Source organism: Chiloscyllium plagiosum, unplaced genomic scaffold (genome assembly GCF_037043375.1).
Source record: "Chiloscyllium plagiosum isolate Xiang-an unplaced genomic scaffold, Cpla_swu_hap1 HiC_scaffold_4, whole genome shotgun sequence".
NCBI classification, from domain to species: Eukaryota; Metazoa; Chordata; class Chondrichthyes; order Orectolobiformes; family Hemiscylliidae; genus Chiloscyllium; species Chiloscyllium plagiosum.
Window position 1 is genome coordinate 7,820,764 of NW_028270142.1, and position 12,359 is coordinate 7,833,122.

The 12,359-nt window shown below is 52.6% G+C and overlaps 1 protein-coding gene across 4 annotated transcripts in view; it reads right to left on the reverse strand.

Annotated features, from left to right (window-relative positions):
- ppp1r42 (protein phosphatase 1, regulatory subunit 42) overlaps positions 1–12,359 on the reverse strand; it is a 109,440-nt gene that overhangs the window by 80,103 nt on the left and 16,978 nt on the right. The window lies entirely within an intron of this gene.

The following is a 12,359-nucleotide window of genomic DNA, read 5'->3' on the forward strand; positions in this document are numbered from 1 at the left end:
TTTTGCCATATATGGACTCTTGGAAGTGTTGGACACAGATAATGGATCACTGTTTACCAGCAGGGCATTTGAGTATTTCCTAAAGTTGAATTTCCAGCAGAGTTGTTAATGGGAAGAAAACGCTGTACCAGATTAAATCTGATCTTCCCGGACCTGGGGGGGTGGAGCGTGAAATGGCATCAGGAATGCCAATGCAGGACACAATACTCTGCTAAGCAAGAAAGACAGGTTACTTCAGGAACCATAGGAATGGTCCTGCATGAGTAAGAGGCATGCTCAACGTGAGGTCAGATCCAGAGATGTATAACATCTGAGTAGGTGCAATAGTTCTGAACAAGTACGTGGAACATATGAAACTTACAAACTTGCAAACAGTGAGGGGGGGGGGGGGGGGGGAGGTAATATGCCTGCCTCCTTGACTGCCTTTCTAACCATTATGGAACTCATGGGTTCTCCCTCTCATGTGTTGAAGATACCTCGGAATCTGAAATGAGCATGGCGCATGTCGTTACCTTTGTTGCCTGAAGAGGAGAGTGAATTCCTTACGAGACACACTGAGTGCAAGAGGTGATTGTACACCGCCCACATCAAAGGCAGAATTGGAGGAACCTGACCTGGTGCTGAAACACCCCAGGACGAGCTAGGAAAAATAAGAACTAGCCCATATCCTCAGACTCAGAGGCAGAGGGGTGTTTTGATTACAACAAGATAAACCAGGCGGATCTCATAGAATATGAGTGCCTTGATTGGGGTTTTTATTCTGGTCCAATCAGGGAACCCTTGCTGATTGACATAAATATGAGTGTCACACGCAGCAGTCCCCTGCAACCGCAGACTGCGGTGGTTCACGGACTCCCAGCCCAACTGCTTGTTCTGTGGAGTCCGTGGACCATGTATATATTGGGTGTGGGCGTTTGCACTCCCTTTTTGATTTTCTCAAAAACCTCCTCCTCCTCTGCTTTTGGTTGCACTTCAGTCCCACGCTCCTGATCTTTGGGCACCCGGTACGGAGGAGGGAGGGCAGGTCTGAAGACCTCCTCATGGGTCTGCTCCTGGGCCCGCCCACCATCACCTGATAAACCAGGGGCGGGACTGCCTGCCCCTCTTCCGCGGCTACGTTAGAGCCCGGGTGTCCTTGGAGAAGGAGCACGCGGTGTCGACCAACACCCTGGAGTTGTTCAGGGAGAGGTGGGTGCCGCAGGGAGTGGAGTGCATCATTTCTCCCTCCAACTCTATTTTGATTTAGTCCCTACCCTCCCCTTCACTGTTTTGATCACACAGCATTGCCCTTTGATGTGAAGGGCACTGCTTGTCACTGGCCACCCGGGTGTTTTCCTATCTTCCTGGTGGTGGAAATTGAATAAAGGTTGGTGCACTTTGTGTCTTTCACTGTGTCTCACACCTGCACACACACACCATGGGTGCTGGGGAAAAAATAAGCACTACCGCACTTAGGTGGTAGTGTGGGGGTTTAATAAAAAAAAAGTAAACCAGGGGCGGGGCAGGAAGTGACACGGCTGACCCTCCCCACCCTGGCCATGCCCCCTGTCTTCCCCCAGCCAATCGTATTCCCGGAAAGGCTGGGGGGAGGGACTTCGGGCCCCATGACCACCAAGGCGGACGGGGAGGGGAAGACCCATAAATTCCCCCCTGTCTCTCTGGGGAAGAGGCGTCGGCCCTTGAAGGGGAGAGACATTCCAGCAGTGTGCTGGCGGTGCTACACCTCTCCAGGGGACGAGCCAACGGTGCCTCTTGACTGTCCTGCACTGCGGCCTGATCTACCCAAACCCCCAGGGGCTACAGCAGGGCCGCCTGCTGCCTCAACTCCTCCGGCCCCTGGGGAGGACTTTAATAACCACGCGGGCCGTGGTGCGGGCGACAACGGCGAACCCTTTGCTGGGTCGTCGAGCGGTGGAGGGGAGGAAGGTGTTATCCTCGCTCCTCCCTCCCAGACTGTTTTTCTGGGGGCCTTGGCCCTGGGGGAGGACCTTTTCCCCGAGGAGCCGGGGGTCCCGGTGTCGGGAGAGGAGCGGAGCCCCGAGCCTCTGCCGCCTGACGACCTGAACTTGGGGCGTTCTGGGAAGGGGTGCGCTGAGGAAGGTACCACCGGTGACCCTGGGGGTGGGGTCGCCGGGGGTTTGAGGCTGGTTGGCGGCGCTGGACCAGCCCCCATCCTCTCGGTGGGGGAGGGGTCGGTGACCGAGGGCGACCTCCCGGAGGAGGGTTTGGGATCGGTGGCGGACACCGGGGACGACGTGGACTCTGTCTGCAGTGACATTTTTGAGTCCCAGGTGCCCCCCACCAATCTCCCCCTCATCCCCCTCGAGGAACTCCGGGAATTTGTCAAGGAAACTCTGAGTCGCCGGAATAGAGCCCAACTGGCGCTCGACCGCTGGAGCTCATTCAAAAGAGTTTACTGGTCGGCCCACACTGCTCGCCAGGCGCCTGGGCTCGACGTGAATGAGCAAAAGCGAGTCAGGAACTTCCTGGGGGCACTCCTGGTGAGGGCGAGGGACTTCTGTGCCCCTCCCTTGTCCTCCCAGTAAATGTGTGTATATATAGGTTTTTAACTGTACTGGTGGTGGTTGCACAATGCTTCCGACATGGATCCAGCTTCAACATCAACGGCAGCAGGGAGTCACAGCGCAGATTCCAGACCCTCTCGGTCCTTCGGGACGGGAGGTATGCAGTGTGCTTCCTGCGAGAAACCCACACTACCCCGGGAGACAAAGCCACCCGGCTCCTGGAGTGGCGTGGGGGGGTCTACATGAGTCACCTCACCCGCAGATCTGGCGAGGTGGCTATTCTGTTGCCCCGCATTTTCAGCCGGAGATCTTGGGGGTCAGGGAGCCTGTGCCAGGCCGTTTGCTTCACCTGACGGTTCGGCTGGGGGGCGCAGTGCTTCACTTGGTGAACGTCTACGCTCCCCTGGCCGGGCCAAGGCAAGCGAGCTTCTTCGGAGAAGTGTCCGCTCATCTCGTCTCCATCGATGAGAACCAGTGCGTTGTCCTCGGGAGAGATTTTAACTGCGTCCTCGAGGGCAGGGACCATGGGGGTGCCCGCACTGGTTGGGCGTCGGGGAGGAGGTTGGGGGACTTGGTCAAGTCCTTCGATCTGGTGAACGTCTGGCGGAATCTCCATCCCGACTCCATCGCCTTCACCTTCGTGAGGACTGGGTTCGGAGCACCAGAATGGACTGCCTGTACGTTTCACGGGCGTACGCCTCCTGTTTTCCGAAGGCCTCCACGTGGCAGGTGTCGTGCACGGACCATCACCTGGTGTGGGCGGAACTCCTTCACCTTCGTACGCGGGGCGTACGAAGAGAAGAAGGCCACGCTCCGGGACCTGCATCTTGTCGGGGCTCGGGGCGCGTACGTGAGGTCGTGGATCCAGCTCCTCCAGGACCTTGACCGCGGCTCCCCCTTCTTCTACTCGCTGGAAAAAAGGCGTGGCACCCGTCAGCAGCTCCTTGTGCTGCTGGCCGACGACGGGTCCCTCGTCTCGGATCCGGAGGGCATCAGGGCCCACGTCCGAAACTATTACACGGCTCTGTTCTCTCCAGATCTGTCCAGCGAGGCAGGTCACGGTCGAGGAACAGGAACTGCGTGTCGTAGTTGAGGTAGACGTCCAGTACGTGGCCACCGCCATCCGACGCCTTAAAACGGCGGTGCTCGGACCTGACGTAGTGCACCAGTTGAAGGACGCTCAGGTGTGCGGTGGGATCCCGTCCGCGCTCACACCAGCCCAGACAGAATTTCATGTTGGCCCCAAGGTCCCGTACTTCCCGCTGGAGCCTGTGCCCCACAACCTGAGCTTCCTCCGGAATTTTAATTTTGTTCCCTTCCAGGGGGTAAAAAGGCGGGCCCAAATAGACCTGCTGCACACCATCCACCCGGCCACCCGGGTGTTTTCCTATCTTCCTGGTGGTGGAAATTGAATTAAGATTCGTGCACTTTGTGTCTTTCACTGTGTCTCACACCTGCACACACACACCATGGTACTGGTGAAAGAATAAGCACTACCGCACTTAGGTGGTAGTGTGGGGGTTAATTAAAAAAAAAATATGAGTGTTGCACGCAGCAGTCCCCTGCAACCGCAGATTGCGGTAGTTCACGGACTCCCAGCCCAACTGCTTATTCTATGGAGTCTGTGGACCATGTGTATAATTGGGTGTGGGCGTTTGCACTCCCTTTTTGATTTTCTTAAAAACCTCCTCCTCTGCTTTTGGTTGCACTTCAGTCCCACGCTCTTGATCTTCGGGCACCCAGTAAGGAGGAGGGAGGGAAGATCTGAAGACCTCCTCGTGGGTCTGCTCCTGGGCCTGGCCAAACTGGCCATCAACAGGTCCAGGCGGCGGGCTGTGGAGGGGGTCGTTAGGGCCAACTGCCTGCCCCTCTTCCGTGGTTACGTTAGAGCCCGGGTGTCCTTGGAGAAGGAGCATGCGGTCTCCACCAACACCCTGGAGTTGTTCAGGGAGAGGTGGGCGCCGCAGGGAGTGGAGTGCATTATTTCCCCGCCAACTCTATTTTGATTTAATCCCTGCCCTCCCCTTCACTGTTTGATCACACAGCATTGCCTTTTGTGAAGGGCACTGCTTGTCACTGGCCACTAGGGTGTTTTCCTTTCTTCCTGGTGGTGGAAATTGAATAAAGATTTGTACACCTTGTGTCTCTCACTGTGTCTCACACCTGCACACACACATGGGTGCTGGGGAAAAAATAAGCACTACCGCGGTTAGGCGGTAGTGTGGGGGTAAAGAAAGAGAAAAAAATACATAAATGAGTGTCGCACGCAGCGGTCCCCGGCAACCGCAGACTGCGGTGGTTCACGGACTCCCAACCCCACTGCTTGTTCTGTGGTGCTGTGGAGTCCGTGGACCATGTATATGTTGGTGGGGGCATTTGCATTCCCTTTTTGATTTTCTTAAAAACCTCCTCCTCTGCTTTTGGTTGCACTTCCGTCCAACGCTCCTGTTCTTTGGGCTCCTGGTACGGAGGAGAGAGGGAAGGTCTGAAGACCTCCTTGTGGGTCTGCTCCTGGGCCTGGCCAAACTGGCCATAAATGGTCCAGGCAGCGGGCCGTGGAGGGGGTCGTTAGGGCCGACTGCTGCCCCTCTTCCGCGGTTACGTTAGAGCTCGGGTGTTCCTGAAGAAGGAGCACACGGTGTCCACCAACACCCTGGAGTTGTTCAGGGAGAGGTGGGCGCCGCAGGGAGTGGACTGTATTATTTCCCCCTCCAATTCTATTTTGATTTAATCCCTGCCCTCCCCTTCACTATTTGATCACACAGCATTGCCCTTTGATGTGAAGGACACTGCTTGTCACAGGTCACTCGGGTGTTTCTTTTCTTCCTGGTGGTGGAAACTGAATAAAGATTTGTGCACCTTGTGTCTTTCACTGTGTCTTACACCTGCACAAAAAAAACAGGAGCGTAATAATTTTTTAAGAAGTAGAAAAGAAAGTAAATTAACAGGAAAGTAAGAAATAAAAATGAGTGTCAGATGTTCTGCTGACACCAAGAGAGTTGGATTAGTGTCAAGGTCTCTCCACATGTAAATAAAGTGTGACTTGGTGATGGGATACTGGCCTCTGTAGAGTTATTTCAATAAGGAGCAGAATTAGGTCTTCAGCCCATCGATCCTGCTCTGCCATTGATCATGGCTGATATATAGGTTCCCTATGGATCAGTACTAGGATCTATATTAATGACATAGCCATGGCAAAATTCAAAATATGTGAAGGACACAAAACATGAGAGTATTCTAAATTGTAGAGAACAGAATGACAGACTTCAAAAAATCAGAGATAGGTTTGCAGAATGGACGGCAGCTTGGCAAATGAAATATAAGGCAAAGTAGTGTGAAGTTACATATATATTGTTTGAGAACAGGGAAAGGAAAAATGAAACAAACATATAATTCTAAAGGATGCACAGGAGCCCCAGGGCTGCTATTTCATTAGAGAGAAATGACTGGTGATGGTTTATTATGAAGGTCACCATACCACACTCTTCACGCTATGTTTTTCCAGCACCACATTTTTCAGGCTGTGTTTTTCCAGCACCACACTCCTCGGCTGTCCATTTCCAGCACCACACTATTCGGGCTGTGCATTTCCAACACCACACTCTTTGGGCTGTGCTTTTCCAGCGCCACACTCTCTTCGGGCTGTGCTTTTCCAGCACCACACTCTTCAGGCTGTGCATTTCCAGCACCACATTCTTTGCGCTGTGCCTTTTCAGCACCACACTCTTTGGGCTGTGCTTTTCCAGCACTACACTCTTTGGGCTGTGCTTTTCCAGCGCCACACTCTTCGGGCTGTGCTTTTCCAGCGCCACACTCTTCGGGCTGTACTTTTCCAGCGCCACACTCTTCGGGCTGTACTTTTCCAGCGCCACACTCTTCGGGCTGTACTTTTCCAGCGCCACACTCTCTTCGGGCTGTACTTTTCCAGTACCACACTCTTCAGGCTGTGATTTTCCGGCGCCACACTCTTCGGGCTGTGCTTTTCCGGCACCACACTCTTCGGGCTGTACTTTTCCAGTACCACACTCTTCAGGCTGTGATTTTCCGGCGCCACACTCTTCGGGCTGTGCTTTTCCGGCACCACACTCTTCAGGCTGTGCATTTCAAGCACCACATTCTTTGCGCTGTGCCTTTTCAGCACCACACTCTTTGGGCTGTGCTTTTCCAGCGCCACACTCTTCGGGCTGTGCTTTTCCAGCACCACACTTCAGGCTGTGCTTTTCCGGCGCCACACTCTTCGGGCTGTGCTTTTCCAGCACCACACTCTTCAGGCTGTGCTTTTCCGGCGCCACACTCTTCGGGCTGTGCTTTTCCAGCACCACACTCTTCAGGCTGTGCTTTTCCAGCACCACCCTCTTCAGGCTGTGCTTTTCCGGCGCCACACTCTTCGGGCTGTGCTTTTCCAGCACCACACTCTTCAGGCTGTGCTTTTCCGGCGCCACACTCTTCGGGCTGTGCTTTTCCAGCGCCACACTCTTCAGGCTGTGCTTTTCCAGCACCACACTCTTCAGGCTGTGCTTTTCCGGCGCCACACTCTTCGGGCTGTGCTTTTCCAGCACCACACTCTTCGGGCTGTGCTTTTCCGGCGCCACACTCTTCGGGCTGTGCTTTTCCAGCGCCACACTCTTCGGGCTGTGCTTTTCCAGCACCACACTCTTCAGGCTGTGCTTTTCCGGCGCCACACTCTTCGGGCTGTGCTTTTCCAGCGCCACACTTCGGGCTGTGCTTTACCAGCACCACACTCTTCAGGCTGTGCTTTTCCGGCGCCACACTCTTCGGGCTGTGCTTTTCCAGCACCACACTCTTTGGGATGTGCTTTTCCAGCACCACACTCTTCGGGCTGTGCTTTTCCAGCACCACACTCTTCGGGCTGTGCTTTTCAAGCACCACACTCTTCGGGCTGTGCTTTACCAGCACCACACTCTTCGGGCTGTGCTTTTCAAGCGCCACACTCTTCGGGCTGTGCTTTACCAGCACCACACTCTTCGGGCTGTGCTTTTCCAGCACCACACTCTTCGGGCTGTGCTTTTCCGGCGTCACACTCTTCGGGATGTGCTTTTCCAGGACCACACTCTTCGGGCTGTGCTTTTCCAGCACCACACTCTTCGGGCTGTGCTTTTCCAGCGCCACACTCTTCAGGCTGTGCTTTACCAGCGCCACACTCTTCGGGCTGTGCTTTTCCAGCGCCACACTCTTCAGGCTGTGCTTTTCCGGCGCCACACTCTTCAGGCTGTGCTTTTCCGGCGCCACACTCTTCGGGCTGTGCTTTTCCAGCACCACACTCTTCGGGCTGTGCTTTTCCAGCACCACACTCTTCAGGCTGTGCTTTACCAGCACCACACTCTTTGGGCTGTGCTTTTCCAGCACGACACTCTTCAGGCTGTGCTTTTCCAGCACCACACTCTTCGGGCTGTGCTTTTCCAGCACCACACTCTTCAGGCTGTGCTTTTCCAGCACCACACTCTTCGGGCTGTGCTTTTCCAGCACCACACTCTTCAGGCTGTGCTTTACCAGCACCACACTCTTTGGGCTGTGCTTTTCCAGCACGACACTCTTCAGGTGGTGTTTTTCCAGCACGACACTCTTCAGGCGGTGTTTTTCCAGCACGACACTCTTCAGGCTGTGCTTTTCCAGCACGACACTCTTCAGGCTGTGCTTTTCCAGCACGACACTCTTCAGGCTGTGTTTTTCCAGCACCACACTCTTCAGGCTGTGTTTTTCCAGCACGACACTCTTCAGGCTGTGTTTTTCCAGCATCACACTCTTCAGGCTGTGCTTTTCCAGCACCACACTCTTCAGGCTGTGTTTTTCCAGCACGACACTCTTCAGGCTGTGTTTTTCCAGCACGACACTCTTCAGGCTATGCTTTTCAAGCACCATACTCTTCAGGCTGTGTTTTTCCAGCATCACACTCGACATCGGCTGTGTTTTTCCAGCATCACACTCTTCAGGCTGTTCTTTCTAGTACCACACTCTTCAGGCTGTCCTTTTCCAGTACCACACTCTTCAGGTTGTGTTTTTCCAGTACCACACTCTTCAGGCTGTGTTTTTCCAGCGCCACCCTCTTTGGGCTGTGCTTTTCCAGCACCACACTCTTCAGGTTGTGTTTTTCCAGCACCACTCTCTTTGGGGTTTGCTTTTCCAGCTTCCCACTCCTCAGGGTGTGCTTTACCAGCACCCCACTCTTCAGGCTGGGCTTTACCAGCACCCCACTCTTCAGGCTGGGCTTTTCCAGCACCACACTCTTCAGGCTGTGCTTTTCCAGCACCATACTCTTCAGGTTGTGTTTTTCCAGCGCCACACTCTTCAGGCTGTGTTTTTCTAGTACCACACTCTTCAGGCTGTGTTTTTCCAGCACCACACTCTTTGGGCTGTGCTTTTCCTGCACCACACTCTTCAGGTTGTGTTTTTCCAGTGCCACTCTCTTTGGGGTGTGTTGTTCCAGCACCACACTCTTCAGGCTGTGCTTTACCGGCACCACACTCTTCAGGCTGTGTTTTTCCAGCATCACACTCGACATCAGCTGTGTTTTTCCAGCACCACACTCTTCAGGCTGTGCTTTTCCAGCATCACACTCAACATCAGCTGTGTTTTACCAGCGCCGCACTCTTTGGGCTGTGCGTTTCCAGCACCACAGTTGTGTTTTTCCAGTGCCACTCTCTGGGGTGTGTTTTTCCAGCATCCCACTCTTCAGGCTGTGCTTTTCCAGCACCCCACTCTTCAGGCTGTGCTTTTCCAGCACCCCACTCTTCAAGCTGTGTTTTTCCAGAACTACACTCTTCGGGCTGTGCTTTACCAGCGCCACACTCTTTGGGCTGTGCTTTTCTAGCACCACACTCTTCAGGTTGTGTTTTTCCAGCATCACACTCCTTGGGCTGTGTTTTTCTAGTACCACACTCTTTGGGCTGTGCTTTTCCAGCACTACACTCTTCAGGCTGTGCTTTTCCAGCACCACACTCTTTGGGCTGTGCTTTTCAAGCACCATACTTTTCAGGCTGTGTTTTTCCAGCATCACACTCTTCAGCCTGACCTTTTCCAGCACCACATTCTTTGGGCTGTGTTTTTCCAGCACCACACTCTTCAGGCTGTGTTTTTCCAGCATCACACTCAACATCGGCTGTGCTTTACCAGCACCACATTCTTTGGCCTGTGTTTTTCCAGCACCACACTCTTCAGGCTGTGCTTTACCAGCACCACCCTCTTCAGGCTGTGTTTTTCCAGCACCACACTCTTCAGGCTGTGCTTTACCAGCACCACCCTCTTCAGGCTGTGCTTTTCCAGCACCACACTCTTCAGGCTGTGCTTTTCAAGCACCACCCTCTTCAGGCTGTGCTTTTCCAGCACCACACTCTTCAGGCTGTGCTTTTCAAGCACCATACACTTCAGGCTGTGTTTTTCCAGCATCACACTCGACATCGGCTGTGTTTTTCCAGCATCACACTCTTCAGGCTGTTCTTTCTAGTACCACACTCTTCAGGCTGTCCTTTTCCAGCACCATACTCTTCAGGCTGTGTTTTTCCAGCGCCACACTCTTTGGGCTGTGCTTTTCCAGCACCACTCCTCAGGGTGTGCTTTACCAGCACCCCACTCTTCAGGCTGGGCTTTACCAGCACCACACTCTTCAGGCTGTGTTTTTCCAGCGCCACACTCTTCAGGCTGTGTTTTTCTAGTACCACACTCTTCAGGCTGTGTTTTTCTAGTACCACACTCTTCAGGCTGTGTTTTTCCAGCGCCACACTCTTTGGGCTGTGCTTTTCCAGCACCACACTCTTCAGGTTGTGTTTTTCCAGTGCTACTCTCTTTGGGGTGTGTTTTTCCAGCATCCCACTCTTCAGGCTGTAGTTTACCAGCACCACACTCTTCAGGCTGTGCTTTTTCAGCACCACACTCTTCAGGTGTTTTTCCAGCGCCACACTCTTCAGACTGTGTTTTTCTAGTACCACACTCTTCGGGCTGTGCTTTACCAGCACCACACTCTTCGGGCTGTGCTTTTCAAGCGCCACACTCTTCGGGCTGTGCTTTACCAGCACCACACTCTTCGGGCTGTGCTTTTCCAGCACCACACTCTTCGGGCTGTGCTTTTCCGGCGTCACACTCTTCGGGATGTGCTTTTCCAGGACCACACTCTTCGGGCTGTGCTTTTCCAGCACCACACTCTTCGGGCTGTGCTTTTCCAGCGCCACACTCTTCAGGCTGTGCTTTACCAGCGCCACACTCTTCGGGCTGTGCTTTTCCAGCGCCACACTCTTCAGGCTGTGCTTTTCCGGCGCCACACTCTTCGGGCTGTGCTTTTCCAGCATCACACTCTTCAGGCTGTCCTTTTCCAGCACCACACTCTTTGGGCTGTGCTTTTCCAGCACCACACTCTTCAGGTTGTGTTTTTCCAGTGCTACTCTCTTTGGGGTGTGTTTTTCCAGCATCCCACTCTTCAGGCTGTAGTTTACCAGCACCACACTCTTCAGGTTGTGTTTTTCCAGCGCCACACTCTTCAGACTGTGTTTTTCTAGTACCACACTCTTCAGGCTGTGTTTTTCCAGCACCACTCTCTTTGGCTGTGTTTTTCCAGCATCCCACTCTTCAGGCTGTGCTTTACCAGCACCCCACTCTTCAGGCTGTGCTTTTTCAGCACCACGTTCTTCAGGTTGCGTTTTTCCAGCGCCACACTCTTTGGGCTGTGTTTTTCCAGTACCACACTCTTCAGGCTGAGCTTTACAAGCACCACACTCCTCAGGCTGTGCTTCAGGGAAAGTGGAAGATTGAGAAGGAAAGTCCTTCATGGTAACTTTAGTGGGAATCAAACCCATGTCATTGGTATAATTCTGCATTGCAAATCAGCTGACCAGTCAACTGAGCTAACCAACCCCCTTAAAGCAGAGGGATTGGAGATTTGTTTATTTTTGGCACGAATAAACAGTCAGTCATCTCAAATGATAGGAGCACTAATTACTGTAAAAAAATTCTTAACTTTTAATTAAAAGATCATATCCTAAGTCAGTGATGCATACTCATTTCCCCAGCATTCATGATGCAGAGAGCCTCAAAAGCACTAGAGGATACTCCCTGCTTCTTTCCAGAGACTCCCTGACATCAATGTAGCCACAAGAGAGAGACAGAGAGTCAGGCTAGACAAGCACCACAACCTGGACCTGTTAATGGCCACTTTGGCCAGGGGAATATAGATATTTCCAAAGCAACCTGTTCAAAAAAGGTTATTATGCACCTCTTGAGCAAGTTTTGTTTTACTCATTCAAAGTATGTGAGCATCACTGGCTAGGCTAGAATTTATTGTGCACCCCTAATTGCCCAAAGGCAGTTAAGAATCAACCACATTACTATGGGTCTAGAGTCACATATAGGCCAGACCAGGTAAGGATGGCAGTTTCCTTCCCTAAAGGACATTAGTGAACCAGATGGGTTTTTCCTGACAATCAACAATGGATTCATGGCCATCACTGGACTCTTAACTCCAGGTATTTATTGAATTCAAATTCCACCATCTGCGGTGGCAGGATTCAAACCCCAGTCCCCAGCACATTACATAGATCTCTGGATTAACAGTCCTTCGATAATGCCGCTAAGCCATTGCCTCCCCTAAGGTGGACTTAAATCCAAGCCTCTTGGCTCAAAGGTAAGGAGATTACCACTGTGCCAGAAGAGTCATACAATTTGGAGATCTACTCTCATTGAAACAAATTAAACCAAATTAATCAGAATAACAAGTGAAATTTTTTCAAAGATCCAACATCACAAAACTAAAAGCTTTATGATAAGCTTATAAAATGTAATCAAAACAATTTTTAGGAAGGGGAATAACCCAGTCTAGCCCCTATCCCA